Below are 17,882 nucleotides of genomic sequence, written 5' to 3'. Positions count from 1 at the left end.
AACATAGTATTTTCACTTTTTTTGTTGTTGTTTGCTTGCATTTTGTTTTCTTTCTCTTTTTTTCCTTTTTATTCTGATTTTTTTTGTGCAGCATACTAACTGTGAAAATGTGTATAGAAGAACTGCCATGTTTAATATATATTGGATTATTTGCCTCTAAGGGTAGGGGGAGGGGGAAGGGAGGGAAAAAAAACTTTGGAACATAAGATTTTGCAGGGGTGAATGTTGAAAATTATGCATGTTTTTAAAGTTTTTAAAAATAAAATAAAGAATATAAGGCTTGAAGTCTGGGACTAGAAGTCCATTCCTGATCAAACATTCTAAGGTTTTTCTTTAGTTCTTCTTTACATCATAATTTCTAATCTAAAATGCTTTATTGCTATCTCTTTGTCTATGGAATTACTTCTCAAAGTTTCATGCATACATATATGTATACATGCAAACATGTGTATATGTGTGCATGTGTTGATTATATTATATATTTTATTATATGTTTAAAATAACATATGTGTATATAATACATAGATATATTAATATTATATGTATTTATCAAATATATAGCATATTAATAATTTCTATATCATAATTATGTGAGGTTGTTACTATATTAACTATATTATTATATTAAATTATAATTTATAATATAATAAATATGTGCTATATATTTAATTTATGTAAAATTAAAATATATTTATGTTTATGTCTCTTTATAAAAAATATACATAAATACAAATAGGCATGGAATATATCACATAAATATATAATATTTATATCCAGATTCTTATTTCTATTTATGTGTGAATAAGGATACTTTCTACTTATATATTCTGTACATATACTTATGTTTATGATATATAATTAATGTATTAGAATTATTGTTATGTATAATTTATGTTAAAAAGATATACATTATATATTATTTATCATGTAATTTATATAATAATGTTAATTAGTAAATACAAAACCTAATTATATTCAAAGACGTTATTCACCGTATACTAGGGAAGTAGACATACACAGATGATGGGGTATGTGATGGTATGTGTTTATGTTAGAGGGTTACTCTCAGTCCATATACACTTTAGCAGAAGTGAAAACTTTCAGTGAAAACTATTCAATTGATAAATCACAAAACAGTCTGGGTCAAATACTGTGCTGTAGGAGTTGAAATTCTATTGTAAAAGACAACTAGTTTTATACACACACACACACACACACACACACACACACACACACATATATATATATATATACAACATAAATATGAAGAGAATAAAGATACATGTATATACATAGTAATTAAATACAAATATAGAGAGGTGGCACTGGACATTGGGAGGTTAAGGAAATGTTTCATAGAGTTGGTACTTGAGCTTAATCTTATTAGAAGAAAAGGATTCTGTGAAGGGTAGTGAAGGAGTTCATGTGGGATGGCTGCTACAAAGACCTAGAGACTAGAGATGAAGTATGTGGTATTTCATCTAGTATTTCACAGTATGTGGGAAGCAGAAAATCCATCAAGTTGATGATATCAAAGAGTGCAGAAGGATGCATAGAGTGTCCAATGAGGTGGTAAAGATATACTGGGGCTTGGTTGTACAGGTCTTTAAAAGTTGAATAAAGTTTGTATTTTATCCTTAGTGGCAACTGGAAACCACTGGAGTTGAAATAGTAGGAATGTCATATGGTTAGCTATTATAAAATTTGGGGATGTCAGAGAAAATGAAGCAAAAAAGACAAAACCAAATAAACCGCCCCCCACCACCACCAAAAAGAACAGAAGAAAACAAAATTAAAAACCCAACATGAAAGCAAGTGATTAAAACTGGAAACCTGAGAAAAGTAAAGAATGAAGGTGTAGGATGAATTGACTTTTCAAGGATTCACATTTCTTGCTCTCATCTCTAGTTTTTATCCCATTTTTCTCAAAGGTATACAGAAATAAGTGTCAAATATGAATGTGAGGAATTACTGAAGAAAAATGTCAGCTCAAGATTTCCACAGGATTTTGGATTTACATAGGCAAAAATTCAATCCTGGAATTTAAACTCAACTCCTTCCTTGGTTAATTTGCCTCAGAGTTCAAATACCTAAATATACTCACACTATAGCTTATGTCTAGATTTTTCCAAATATATGAATCTAATTCATTGCCAGCACTGAACATATACTATGAGTATTATGTATGGGACAAACTATAGAAATTCTCTTTGCTCATAGATGTAATTAAACAATGAAAATTAATCCAGTACTTAACATAGTGTTGACACTTAATAAATTTTTATTTATTTATCTGTCATCTATCCATTTCTACTTCCTTCACTCTATACCTTTTATTTTATTACCTATGATCTTTTTTTTTTTAATTTAATAGCCTTTTATTTACAGGATATATACATGGGTAACTTTACAGCATTAACAATTGCCAAACCTCTTGTTCCAATTTTTCACCTCTTACCCCCCTCCCACCCCCTCCCCTAGATGGCAGGATGACCAGTAGATGTTAAATATATTAAAATATAAATTAGATACACAATAAGTATACATGACCAAAACATTATTTTGCTGTACAAAAAGAATCAGACTCTGAAATATTGTACAATTAGCTTGTGAAGGAAATCAAAAATGCAGGTGTGCATAAATATAGGGATTGGGAATTCAATGTAATGGTTTTTAGTCATCTCCCAGAGTTCTTTTTCTGGGCATAGCTAGTTCAGTTCATTACTGCTCCATTAGAAATGATTTGGTTGATCTCGTTGCTGAGGATGGCCAGGTCCATCAGAACTGGTCATCATATAGTATTGTTGTTGAAGTATATAATGATCTCCTGGTCCTGCTCATTTCACTCAGCATCAGTTCGTGTAAGTCTCTCCAGGCCTTTCTGAAATCATCCTGTTGGTCATTTCTTACAGAACAGTAATATTCCATAATATTCATATACCACAATTTATTCAGCCATTCTCCAACTGATGGACATCCATTCAGTTTCCAGTTTTTAGCCACTACGAAAAGGGCTGCCACAAACATTCGTGCACATACAGGTCCCTTTCCCTTCTTTATAATCTCTTTGGGATATAATCCCAGCAGTAACACTGCTGGATCAAAGGGTATGCACAGTCCTTTTTGAGCATAGTTCCAAACTACTCTCCAAAATGGTATTACCTATGATCTTAAAGAGTTGAGGTTGCCAAGAGTCACACAACTTGTATCTGAATCAGGACTTGAACCTAGGTCTTCTTTCTATACATTCTTGCAATTTTGGCAATGAGTCTATGATATGAGCAACGCTAATGCCAAAACTATGATTAAAAATCTTTTAGGTGTATGACCATGCTGCATTATCAGCTGCCTATAGGTTTTTAAAAACTCACATGCCAATTCTGGAATACAGTAACACACTGCAGTAGAAAAAGGAAGCAACTTCTATAACCATAACTTTTAACTGGGAACAGAGCTGCTCTGGTGCCTTTGACTGAACTGACCAATTAAAAGTGATGCTGTTCTTCCATGCAGATTTAGTAAAGACACTGGTAAATAAAACACATATTTAGTTATCAAAGTTTCCTTCTCCACTAGATGCTAAAACTAAGTAAAATGTGCATTCAAATCACACCTATTTCAATTTCTCAAAAGTGCAATTTCAGCTAATTTAACAATTCATTCCTCTTAGGGATACATCTTACTGGGAGATTTAAACTAGTGAGATCAGCCTGAGTAAATCATGCAGTTAACTGATTTTTGATAATAGAAAAATTTGGCTGGCTGGAAATGCTTAAAGACTGTGGAAGAGCAGAATGGTATTGGGTCACTAGAATGGATTCTGCTTCTATAACCAGAAGGCAAAGAAGCAAGTTTCATGTCACTAACCTATAGTGTCATGCTCCAACTACCAAACTGGGGTACATTACCAGAAAACAAGAATTATGGAGTTGACAGAAATAATAAATCCATGTTTAGTACCAAAATATATACTACAAATCATATGATAGAATATAAGCATTTTATATTCATTCCATTAAGTCCCTGCGGTCAGCTAAAACTTTTAATAAAGGTGACATGTTGGGGGGAGGGATGGCTCACAATACATTATACTTTTGACTGACTTCAGGCTTCCAGTTTTCAACCTCAAAAATATGCAAATGATGTAGTACAGTCACAATAATGTGAGAATGCAAAATGATGCAACCATATTACCAGGAAAGGCAGGGAGGTGGAGAAGGGAAGTAGATAAAAGGTAGGGGAGATCACAATAAAGCATCACTTATAAGTATCTTTGAACACAAATGAATTTTCTTTGATAATGAAAGAAAGTCAAGGTCTTCATTTCTACATGATACCTGTTTCCTCATTATTCTAAGAAGTGATTAAAGTATGTGCACAAACTCTCTCTCACACACACACACACATACATACACACATACACACACTCATACACACACTATCCAAGTTCCCATGAACTTGATCACCTATTCCTCAGAATTCACAACAATATTTACTCAAGAGTTCTTTCTCCATTATATGGACAAAATAATTCTCACTTGTATTTGCCAAGAGGTTTTTTTGTGGATAAGACTGCATTTCTATTTTCAGAAAGTCCATGAGATTCTATAAGAGTCTAGGAAGGAAAGTTTGAAATCTTCCTAGAAATTAAAAAAAAAAAAAACAAGATAAGTAACTCTTCCCTTTCCTTCTAATTTCAGTCATATATTAACAAAATTTTAGAGAATCTTTCCAAAACATGATTTTGTGATTCACAAAATGAAGTCCATAACATTGTACAAATATCTTAAGGTTCATAACTATAGTTTTTATGGTATCAACCAGCATATGTACATGTACAGTGTACTTAATAATTATAACAGGGGTATGGAGTGGGGGAAGAAATGGAAAGGGAAAAAAAAGAAGAAATAAACATTAAGTGCCTCCTATGTGCCAGGCAATATACTTTGTGTTTTACAAATATGATCTCTTTTCGCCTTAGAATAATCTCAAAACAGAATTCAGAAGTAGAAAGAGATTCTAATATTTTCTAAGGAAAAAATAGCATATTTTGCCCATCTCATATTTGAAGAAAGTATGATTTCCCTCTACAGCATTAGATTTTGCCTTGGTAACATCATTCTTTTAACACTGCCAGCACCCTGGTGCTGATCCTTGCTACCTCACACTTGGACTGTTGCAGTAGCCTACATATTGTTCTCTCTGTCTCAAGTATTTCATCAGTCTAGTTCACTTTCTACTCAGCTACAAATTATTCTTCCTAAGAGAAGAGAACATGGCACAGCTCTCACCCTGTACAATAAATATCAGAAGCTCCCTGTTACCTCCAGGAAACAGCATGAAATATTCTGTTTAGCTTTTAAATGCGTTCTTATCCTAATCTCTTCCTGTCTTCTGAGTTTTCTCACACCTTATGTCCCCCTTTATATCCTCCTCTTCAATCCAGTAACACTGGCATTCTTGTTGTCTCTAGAACAAGACAAAACCATCTCCCAACGCCATACATTTTCACCAAGTATCTACCGTGCCTGGAAGTCTTCCCTCTTCATTTCTGTCTCCTGGATTCTCTGACTTCTTTCAGGTTCCAGTTTAAATTCCACCTTCTACAAGAAGCCTTTCCCAATCTCTCTTAATGTTAATGTCTTATCTTTGTTGTCTAGAATTTATCCTGTGCATATCTTGTTTGTACATAGTTAATTTTGTTGTCTCCCCCATTATACTGTGTATTTCTTGAGAGCAGGGACATTTTGCTTTTCTTTGTATCTTCAGAATTTAGCAAAGTACCTGGCACAGAATAGATGCTTAATAAATAAATATTTGATGATTGACTTGATAACATATCCAATATGTAGTCATCTAGTCTGTGACTGAAGATCTTAAATTTTAACTCTCTCACCTTCTAAAGAAGCCCAATTCCATTTCTAAGTAATTATGATTGTTGCAAAGATTTCTCTACCATAAAGTTCTGATATTTCTACGCAGGACTTCTGCCAAGATGGTAGCCTGAATGTAGGCAGGTTATATCAACAAAAGTCTAGAATTTGCACCAGATCAAATAGTAATTTAAAAAAAACAGAGGAAAAAGTACAATAGATGACTTCTTCTACTCCATCCTTGCCCCCCAAAATCATCCAGTAGATCAAAATAATAGGAAAGGGAGATATCACCAGAGAAACCAGCATCAGCACAGAAAAAAAAAAAAAAAAACTTTGTTTCTCAGTTGTGTGAAGACCAAGTTAGCACCCTGGATGCTGTACAATCAGCTGGAGTCAGGATAAGCAAAAGTCCTTGGTCTTTATTCTTGGTCATTAGGGGGAGAAGTGAAGGGAAATGGAGACAAGCTCTCCACAAACTCCCTTCTCTTCCTCCACCACAAAAGTGACCCTAGCTCATCTTACTTCATCCCCCTAATCCCTTCTACAATTAACTGTATACACCAAAAGATTGAGCCAGCACAGAATAGTGGTAAGGGGCATTTTCCAAGGATATACTAATAGAATATTGTCCAATGGGTAACTAGCCTTAAGTGCTCAGTTGTCTGATTCTAGTACACCTACTCAGAGTTTCAGCTCTTTACAAGCTGGACCCAGAGAATGTCATATGTAGAATGCAGGGCTTTGTCAAGAAGGAGCAAGAATGAAACCTCTGCCCATGGAAGGGTCCCAAATGTAAAAATCTAGGAAAGAGAATCCCAAGAGGGCAGAGTTCAAAGAAGGACAAGGACAAGTGCAAGAGTCACTTGGACTAAATTGCTCCAACGTTTTAGAGTTCCTCTATATAGCATCCTTGGGATACTTATGGGAATCCTTGAATATTACTCTCAGCCTCAAAGATGCAGGGAGAAAGAAGGAAAACAGAGAAAGAACTCAGTTGTCCAGGTAGCATCAAACAGCAATGATCATCCCACCCCAAAATAACAGGTACCAAAATCTAGCCCTGGCTAGACCTCAATTAAAGTACTAAAACTAAATCAGTGAGAAAACCAAAGAAGACAATGCCCAACATTAAACATTACTGAAAATCTGCAGATTCCTCAAAAGCAGAGAATAACTCCATAAAAACTGCAAACAAAGATTCAAAGGGAAAAATATTTTCCACAAAACTGTGAATATTTAGAAAAAGTGAAACTAACAAAACAAAAATGAAATAAAAGCTTTTAAGAAATGGAAAAAGAATAAATGTTAGAAAATGGTACACCTTACTCAAGTGACTTATTTTATTTTTTGTAGCCAAGGAGAACAGATCATCCCTCTTCCACATGACTTAAAAATGTTTCTCACATTTTGGTGATATGCTATCTTTTTTCTAGGCTTACCTATGTCCAGGTTCATCAGTCAGTCCTCATATGACTTTGAGATGTTAGATTATCTTAGTCAGCCTATTCTACTAGCTTCCTTCCTAAAATGTGACAACAAGAATTGAACTCAGTATTCCAGGTTTATTCTGACTATTGTTTTTTTTTTAATTTAAAAAATAATTTCAGGGGATGAAGAATAAAATAATTAACGATTCTATGTTTACACTAGTTCATTGTCTTATATCTTCAATTACTAATCTAAACACATCTTTGCTTTGACATTTATCAATATTATTTTTCAAGCAATGTAAAGGAAACAGAAAAAAATTAGTTCTTTTGTTCTGCATAGCATGCCCTTCTTAATTCAACTTGTGTTTGTATAGTTTCTCCTAACATCTTATTATTCCATCCTAGAATTTAGCTCAACATCCTATAAATGAAAAACTCCATTCTCTACCCTTTATGAAAAGTAGGTTGATATTTACATTTCTGCAGTCCTATAGCACCACTCCCAACAGTCTTTCAAAGATAACTGAAAATGATTCAGCAGTCACATCAGTCAGGTCATTCAGTACCTTAATCAAGTGCAGTGAGGTCCACCTACCTTGGCTTTCTGCTACTATCTTATTTATCCTGAAGAATTTTGAAATCAGCTGTGAGACATGGGAAAACACTGGCCCAGGACCATCTAGCATGGCATGTCCCCATCAAAGAAGATTCTGTGCTCTATGAGTAAAGTAGAATTTCAGTAGCTCAAAAGAAACATGAGATGTCCAAATTCAGAGACATCTCCACACCACATGTTCATATAAATCATTTGTGCCTGACCTGTGATCTTCTGAGCTCACATTAGCCTGATCAGCCACAGTCAGACACACTGTACCTCGATGCCAACATAATTTGATTTTGGTCCAAGAACAACCACCAATCTCAGTTCCCTAATAGCTACTCTTTCTTTTGTCCTTTCCAGGTTGCAGATAAATCTTTATGGCCCACTAAATGAAAGCACATCAAGAAAGCACTGCCTGTTTCTTCTCCCTATTTCTCTAATCAACATGTAAACCATTTGTGTTGTATTCAAATAGAAGCAGGTCTCCTATAAACCATCTCTTGACTTAGAAAACTATGAATTAACATTATCTATATTAGATAATGCTTTTATCTATTTTGTTAAACATTTACCAATTAAACTTTAATCTAGTTTGGTCTGTGCTCAGGAATGATGAGTACTGCTAATAACTCTGATGTGAAGCACTCCAACTGGCAGTCCTATTTTTTCTCGGATCCTTTTCCCTTACCCTCTATGGATTTTAGGATTATGCCCTTTCTCATTGTTCTTAGCACTCTTTGCAAAATTCAACATTTTCTCAAATTTAACCTATTTTACACGTTTCTATTCTTCCTCCTATACTTGCTATTGTTTCTATCTTCTAAATCAAAACTGGTTTTATTTGCACAGGTCTCTTTTTAGCAGTTCCAACTTTTCTCTTGATTGGGATGAACCCCCCCCCCAACATACACACACAAGAGCTTCTTCACTTGATGAAAAATAGATTACATATAGAACACATTAAAGACTGAACAAAGGTTAAAATAACGAACCTTATTTATTGTGCTGTGGTACAACTACAGATTAGAACTAAAGAGCTTCCTGCAATTTTCATGCTAGGATAAAAACTCTATCATATATTCATTTGACTGGAAGTTCTTCCAGCATTGAACTCATCAATCGAGTCATTCTTGGTCTAGATTTGCAAGAAGCAGGTATATGACAATATTGGGATGATAACATAGAATAGGATAATTTGAGAATTAGAAGGGACCATCTGGTCCATCAGCACTGTCTAGTTCAATTCATGAAAGGAAGCCTCATTTGAATAGACCCTACTTTAGCATATTATACAAAATTATCTCCTATTATGAGATCTTGGTAGTAACTGTACAAACTAAGCCTACTCCCTTTGCTTGAAACATCTGTTAACTGATAATAATGAATGAAGATTTCAGGCCACGGAAGATTATCAAAAGTCTACATGGAATGTTAGAAACCCTGGTTCCCCATTAAAACATGGGTCCCACAGAGGAGATTTCTTTAATTTAGGCTATTTCTTTAGTAGCAACATTTACATTGACACTGTATCCTCCAGTTTAACAATCACTTCATTGGATTTGGAATTCACCAAGGATTTGACAAAATGAAATTCCCCTGGATTCCAACCAGAGTTAGACATTTTGGCCTGTGAAATAAGCCTTGTCAGCAATAGAGCTTGGAGGCAAAGCCAGTTCAAAAAAATCTCTTGAGATGCCACATCTAAGTAGTTTTTTCAACGTCATTATGGAAAATTAAAAAAAATACCTTGTCCAGGGAAGAAGCAATCACCACGGGAGTTCCCTAATAGTAGAGGGTAGTGCCATCAAAGCAGAATCTGTCCTGCTAGCCTTTAAAATTGAACCAATAGATGTATCTTGCTCATTATACAGGAAGTTAAATCCAAGAAACCACAAATTTGGCAGGCTAATGTAATACTTCTAATACTAGCCTCTCAAAATAAAAAATATTTTTAATTAGGAGCAGCTGTCAATGAAAACAAATATTTTCATATTTCCTAGCAAATGTGCTTCATGCAATCTTTTCCTAGAAGATTAAGGAGAGAATAATTTTAAGGAGCTAAACAGAAGTAGCAACTTAGACAACCAACAGAAAAGAAGTTCTAGTTTTTCTGGTAATAGGTATGTCTTTATTGTTACCATTATTATGATTATTTTGCTTATGTGGACATTTCTTCTTATTTGTTTAACAACAACTTTATTGCTTTCCTGCAAAAACAGAAAATAATTTCAAGGAATAAAAAATATAATCATTATAAATTTTTAAAAATTTCATTGTTATTGTTTACTCTTACTAATCTTAACACATTTTTAAAGCATTAATCAATACCCTTTTTCAAGCCAAAGTAAAGTAGGTGGATACAAGTAATCATTGATGAAATTTCAGAGTTTCCTAAACTTCATCTAAGAGAAGTTAAAAGATTTAGCTAAACAACTTGATAAAAGAGTACAAAAGAGTTTTCTATTCAACTTGGCAAAATTATAAGGGGCTGGCCGTTGGATAAAGGCAACTAATGGGACACCAACAATGTCATGTATTCCATCTTCTGTCAAGATTTTCTGAAACCTGATAGAATCAAGAAATAGGAAAGTTGGGCACTAAAGCTAAGATCCTGCTACTCAAGAGATAACAGATATCAGAACCAAGACTGTGAGAGAGCAGAAATGGGAAGAGAACCATAAATTAGTCATAAAGTAAGAATTCCAGTTCTTTCTGGAATTTAGAACCTTCACAGACAAGAAGTTCAGCTTAAGGAGCAGCTGGAGGCAGCAAAAACTATAGCCACTGCCAGAGCAATGTGCCTTGCAAAGATAAGGCCCAATATGTTCAGCTATGCAAAGCACCCACCTAAGATTCCTAGTATGTATGATCTTGTTCACTATCCCCATTGATGGTATATGTGTTTATAGAAAAGTATTGATTAGCAATATTCCATTATATATCTGCTACCTCCTATTATACACAACTCTTAGGTATATCATATTTTTGAATTTCTGAAATTTCACATTTTCTTTAATTTTTATATATACCTTATATATCACATAAAATATAATTATCTAGATCCTTCAGGTCTTTCAAGAACTTTCATTTTTCTCCCCTCTATAAACTTAAATGTTTACTGTTCAATGAATTTTCTCCAAAACTTTTAAAAATTTTACTTTTGTTTAAAGTGCTTATATTCCAAGTTTTCTTTCTTTGTACTTCCTGCCAAATCTGTTTTTTAAATTATTCAGCCTGGATTGGGAGAGGGGGAAGTTATGAACTTTAAGTTATCCATTATAAATTCTTCATTCTACAGATGAGAAAACTGAGGTTTAGAGAATTGTAATCACTGGCTAAGGTCATAAAGAGAGTGGCAGAGGTTAGAATAAGACCCAGACTTTAGGATTTCTGAGTTAGTACTCTTTCCACTTTCCCATTTTCATATATGGCTTCTTCAAAAGTTATGTCTTTCATATGGTCTTTCTTTGAGAAATGAACTTTACTTATTTTCCCACTACAATTCCAGAATAGACCATAATTAAAGGTACAGTCTTCTTCTTCATTCATCTTTCATCTTCTTTTAAATCATTATTTTAAATGTAACAAAATCCTCACTTGAAAAGACTGTATATGTATGCAGTCTTTGATAATATATCTTTAGAGTCCCATCATTAAGTCACCTCTTATCCTTGTCTTTTTTAGGCTAATTGCACATTCTAAATTACCTGACAATTGCCTCTTTTTATCATGTCCTATAATTTTTCTTTACACAATTAAATATGCTTCAATATTTATTCTATCTCCTCAGAATCTACAACACATATTTATATACACAATAGTCCTAAATTTTATAATGTTTCATATAATGTATTTGTTTTACACAGCCACTAAATGTTAGACTGTTGAAGAGGAAATTCAGTTACACAAGCTGTTTTGAAATCTTACCTTCTTTTAAGCTTTTACTATACAATATCTGCCATTTAATAATGTACTATTTAGGATTTTGCTCTATGATTTCATGTATTATTGTTTGATATATTAGATATGTTTTTTTTTACAATGGCTTGCACATTTTTTGAAGGGAGTGTCATACTTCATATTTTGAGAGAATTGGAGGAATTAAGACAGCAAGTATTTAATTGGGGCAATTGAGTGAACCAGGAGAATGACTCCTTCTTGTGACTCAGTTTTGGAGCTGGATCAGTCCCCTTTCTATTCAATTAAGGGTCTAGTCTAATTTCTGTCCTTTAAGAAAGCTTTATTCATTCAATTGTAGGAATTGGAAGAAAATGTTATTGTACTGTTTGAACTTATAACCCTGTGTGTTTTCTCTCTTTCTTTCTTGCTGAGGCAATTGGGGTTAAGTGACTTTCCCAGATCCCACAGTCAGGAAGTGTTAAGTGACAGATCATATTTGAACTCAGGTCCTTTTGACTTTTGGGCTGGTGCTCTATCCACTACACCAACTAGCTGCCCACTGGATCACTTCTGAGGACCTACATTATGCTAACCAGAAACTCAACCAGATCCAAAGACGGATGTGAGGAATTTTCCTACAGTTGTATATCTTAAGCAACCCCTAAGTCTTATGTTAAAATGGGTCCCATACTGATTATTATTGTTTCCATATTCCTTTAATTATTTGTACATGTGAAACTTCTTTTTCTAATTTTCAGGCATTTGTACCTTCTCCTCACACCTTGGAAAGTCCTTAATCTTTTCTCCAATTAGAATTCAGATTCCCTGATGTTGTATTATCTTCTTTTAATTCATTTGTCCAATTTAGTTGTTTTTAATGTTACAAAAATCAAGCTCCCCCTGTATTCAAGCTTGCCAAAACTGAAGAAGGCAATTGGTCCCAATTTATTAGGCAACTGGCCAACATTGCTTAATGAATCAATATGTTAGGGATATTGTTTCCTTCGTTATTTCCTCTTTTAGGTAAAATTTCTTTAAAATTCATAGCAAAGAAACAATTTTTATAAACTTCATAGCAAAGAACACATGGTACTATGGTGCTGAGTAGAAAGATTAAAAAATAAATACCTCCTAGTTTACTGATAATTTTCAAATCACCTTGTCTTATTACTGCTTATTATTTGATGACTCTGCATCTCCTAAACACACTTAGATATTCCTCCTAGGAATCATTATTATTATTATTACTTTGCTGCAGTCAATATCTCTTTTTCTAAACTATTATTTTAATTTGTGTGCCATTTGCTACTTGCACATTCACAAAGTACACATTTCAGCATGTAGAAAAACCCCACATTTTTCCATTTTGAACCTCATAGTGTTAATATTTTATATTTTATTCAGCCCAATTCTCTTCTTTTTTGCATCTGAATTATCTTTCCATTAGCACATTACTAATTATGCCTTATTAAGAACATTAGTAAGTAGTTTGACCTGGAGGTTATATATATTTTGGCATGTCCCCACCTGATTGACATTTTTGAACACTGTCTTTCCAGATTACTTCAATTTAATGGACAAGTACTAATTCATCTGAGCTTTTCCACTTAATAGTTTAATAACAAGTAACATATCTCATCAGTTAAAATTCTGATGTGTTCAACACAGTTCTATTTTATGGAGAGGGTTTTGAAAGAATTATTGTATAGCATTTTCTTTCCAAAGACCTAAAATGAAGGTGCCAAATTCAGTAGTTAACGAACAGGAAATTTCATTCTCTGGATCTTCTTTCTTTAAAGTCATTAGAGTTTTTGCTATTACTATTTAATCTAGTCCTGCCTGCAGTTTCCTCTGGCCCCTCACAACAGAATGACCTTCAAATTAGCATACTTTTTTTCTATCTCTTAATATATATACTCAAGTCATATTCTATTATTTTGCTTCTAGTTTGCCATTCTTCTTTCCATCTTTGTGCTTCAAAAACAATAATATATTTAATCTATTGGATAAGTATCTTAATGTTATCTAATCCTTTCTTGAACTTTCCCTCCTTTTCCCTGGGCCTGAAATCCATCTCAGAATTCTTAACCTAAACTTGTCTTTTCCCTTTTATTTTAAAATGAAAGATTACTATTACCAGTATTCACCACAACAGAATGACCTTCAAATGAGCATACTTTTTTTTTTCTATCTCTTAATATATATACTAAAGTCATATTCTATTGTTTTGCTTCTAGTTTGCCATTCTTCTTTCCATCTTTGTGCTTCAAAAACAATAATATATTTAATCTATTGGATAGGTATCTTAGTGATATCTAATCCTTTCTTGAACTTTCCCTCCTTTTCCCTGGGCCTGAAATCCATCTCAGAATTCTTAACCTAAACTTGTCTTTTCCCTTTTATTTTAAAATGAAAGATTACTATTACCAGTATTCACTTATACTTGCTTCTTACTCCCCTTCATGCTGCTTCTTTTTCAGTCTCCTGCCATTGAAAGTGTTCAAACAGAGCCTGAATGAACATTCTTTTCCCAAATATCATAGAGATGATATTGTTGGGAGATATAACATTGGACTAGATGATTTCTTAGGTACCTTCTCATTATGATACTCAAAGATTAGATAATAGAAAATATGTTTTTGTTCCTTTCTCAAATGTGAGAAAATACATATTATCACTAGCCTTTCCCCTTTAGAGTTTTCTTATAGTTTTTATACATATTCTTGGCCTCACAATTCATTCTAAGATTTCACTGAAAATCATCTCATTCTATTTTTTTTCTATTTCACATTCTACCCCTTTTTCTTTTATTTTTCCCAGGTGCAAAATGAGAATCATAATGACCACCTTTCCTTTCATTAAAAAAGAAATCCTCTCCCCCAAAACAAAAGAGAAAGGAAACAGGCATTTATTAAGCACCTTTCATGTGGCAGGCACTGTGTTTAGAATCAGTGATACAAAAAGAGTCAAAAGTCAGTTCTTCATTTCAAGGAACTCACAATCTAATGAAGGAGAAAATTAACAAAGAAATATGTATAAACAAGCTCTATTTAGGATAAATGAGTGATAATTGAAAGAGGAAAGGGATTAGAAATAAGAGGGAAAATAGGAAAGGCAGAAAATAGGATTTTAGCTGGTACTTTAATATCAATAAATATAAGGATAGAGGCAAAAGGGAACAGCCAGAGAAAGTGCTTAGAACCTAGATATGAAATTTTTTGTTCATGGAATAGCAAAGAGACCAGTGTCACAAGATTGAAGAGAATAGAAATGGTGGTGAGATATAAAGTATAAGAAGATTGGAAAGGCAAGATTGGGAAGGGCTTTGAAAGCAAACAGATGATTTTTTATTTGATCCTAAAGATGTTAGAGAGCCAATAGGATTTATTGAGTAAGAGATAACATGGTTGGATCTATATTTTAGGAAAATTACTCTGGCTGAATGATGTATCATTTGGACTGGGTGGGGGGCGAGGAACTTCATGCAAGCTGATCCAACAGTAGGTTATTGCAATAGTCCAGGTGATGAACGCCTGCATCATGGTATCAGTAATGTCAGAGAGAAGCAAAAATATTTAAGCGATGTTGCAGCAATAAAAATTGACAAACACTGGCAGCAGAGTGAATATGGAGGATGAGAGAGAGTAAGAAGTGGAGGACAAGATGCAGGTTGTGAACCTGCAGGACTGTGAGTATGGTCTTACCTTTAAGAACAATATGGAAGTAAGAGAGAAGCAATGGGTGGGGGGAATAATCAGTTACATTTCAGACATATTGAGTTTAAAGTTTTTATTGGACATACACTTCTAAATAAATGTCTGAAAAGCTGATGAAGACTGGAAGTCAACAGAGATATAGATTCAAGAATCATCAGTATAAGGATGGTAATTAAATCCAAATATTATCTCAATTAATCCTCACAAATATTATGGAAGTAGGTTTTATGATCCTCATTTTGCAGCTGAAGAAACTGAGAGAGAAATTAAATGAAATAAATGACTTGCCTCAAGGTTATATACCTAGTAAGTACTCATGATCAGAACTGACCTTATCACTTCCTTATTCTAGGGATGTGGGTACTCTTTGAGAACAAAGTACGAACAATAATACCTAGCTACCTCCACTTCTGACAATTCCACTCCTGCCTCTATTTTTCATATAATCTTGTCAAGAAATGTTGAAACATTTGTTTTTCTACTTATCTTTCCATCTCTGGTCACATTTAATCTGTTTTCTCCTTTACTGTTAATTCTATTGTTGATTATAGACAAGGAAAATAAATTCTCAAAATGGGTGAAAAAAGTCAGAGTTTCTGGTCCTCAAAAGTTTGTAATATGGAGGTGTAGAGCAATGTTTACCAATCAAATTGCTTATGCAAATAACTGCATCTAGATTGGCTTGTAACTAAGTGGGGTGAAAACTATCATTCACCTCTGATGAGCCCAGCAGATAGTATATGCAAATTTCAAAGCCTCATAATAGCTTTTTCTGGACCTCTAACTTCAGCTTTCTCCAAGAATATTAGTTTTAAACTCACAAGTTTACAAAATGCATGGACGAAAAGCTGGACAAAATTGGGAATTTCTAATAGAAAATATTGGAGACATACACAAAAATGGATACACAACTTCCAAACACTCTTTCCTAGAAAATACTCCTTTCTATGTGTTGTCTTCCCCATTAGAATATAAGTCCCTTGAGGACAGAAACTATCTTGATTGTACTGGCATACCCATTGATTAGCAAATAATCAGTTACATAAGCATTTTAAAATGCATTTTCATTCACCTAATTCATGTTCTATCAAATTTCAAATTTTATTGTTTAAATTACTATTGTTTCCCCCAGATCAGTCTATTTAGCCCTAATTTCTTTCCTGAATTCCAATCACTTATTACCAGTTACCTGTTGCACATCTAGTAGTAGATACTCTGAAGGTATCTCACATTCAACATATCCAAAACAGAACTCATTACCTTTTTCTTCAAATCCTTCCCTCCTCCCATTGGTACATACCATTTCCCCAGCTACTCAAAATTGCATCTTTATTGTTCTTTCTTCATAATATATGTCATCACCTCTTCACTGACACAGTCAACAACCTTACACAGATTTTCATCACTTCTTATCTAAATTATTTCTAATTATTCTTCCTACCTCACATCTTTTCCTCATTCTACTCAGATATCAATGTTATTTTCCTAAAATATAGGACTGATCTTGTCACCTGCAACTCAGTAAACTCCAATAATTCCCTCTTAGTTCCATGATCAATTAAAACAAATCCTCTTTATAGCATTTTAAACCTTTCACAACCTAGTACCTATGACTTTTCAAGTTTTCTTATAGGGTATTTCACATCCACACCCTACTAGGATATCCTGGCCTACTTGTAGTAACTTACAACTTTAGTAACTCACAAACATGAATTTGCATGGGATGTTCCCCAAATATTCTCCAGCCTCACTTTTGACTCCTACCTTCCACATCTTCATTTAAGACTCCACTGAAAGCCCATCTTCTGTTTTAAATCTTCCTTGTTCTATTCCCTCTTTTTCTCAGATCCTTGGCTCTGAGATTAATCTCATTTATACTACATTTTTCTTATATGTACAGATTTATCTACATGTTGTCTTCTCCATTAGAATGTGAGTTTCTTGAGGACACTATATGTTGCATTTCTTTGTATTCCCTAAGCTTTGTAGAGTATGTAGTTCACAGCACTCAATAAATGCTTGTTGACAGAGTTCTCTTGGAGCAAGCAATCCCAATGGGAGACTATATGATATAGTGGATAGATCACCAGGTCTGGAGTTAGGAAAAACTGCATTCATATTCAGCTTCAGATACTTACTAGTTGTGTGAACCCGGGTAGATCACCTAACTGCTGTCTTCCTCAATTTCCACAGTAATGAAATAAGGAAAATAATACTACCTACCTTTTAGGATATTGTGAAGATCAAATGTAATAATGTCTGCAAAAAGTGTTTAGCACAGTGAATGGCTTATAGTAGGCACTTTATAAATGCTAGCCATCATCACCACCACCATTATCATCGTATTCTAAGACTGTAA

The 17,882-nt window shown here is 33.7% G+C and overlaps 1 protein-coding gene and 1 long non-coding RNA gene across 2 annotated transcripts in view; one reads left to right on the top strand and one right to left on the bottom strand.

Moving 5' to 3' along the window:
- CCDC178 (coiled-coil domain containing 178) overlaps positions 1-17,882 on the bottom strand; it is a 610,238-nt gene that overhangs the window by 310,115 nt on the left and 282,241 nt on the right. The gene's annotated exons all lie outside the window — the stretch shown is intronic.
- The window catches only part of LOC116420589, an 8,327-nt gene continuing 1,063 nt past the window's right edge, over positions 10,619-17,882 (top strand). Inside the window, exon 1 of the long non-coding RNA XR_004230955.1 lies at positions 10,619-10,766. This is a non-coding gene — a long non-coding RNA (uncharacterized LOC116420589). The remainder of the gene's footprint in view (positions 10,767-17,882) is intronic.

This window comes from Sarcophilus harrisii, chromosome 1 (assembly GCF_902635505.1).
Source record: "Sarcophilus harrisii chromosome 1, mSarHar1.11, whole genome shotgun sequence".
NCBI classification, from domain to species: Eukaryota; Metazoa; Chordata; class Mammalia; order Dasyuromorphia; family Dasyuridae; genus Sarcophilus; species Sarcophilus harrisii.
This window is presented reverse-complemented; position numbering and strand designations above follow the sequence as displayed.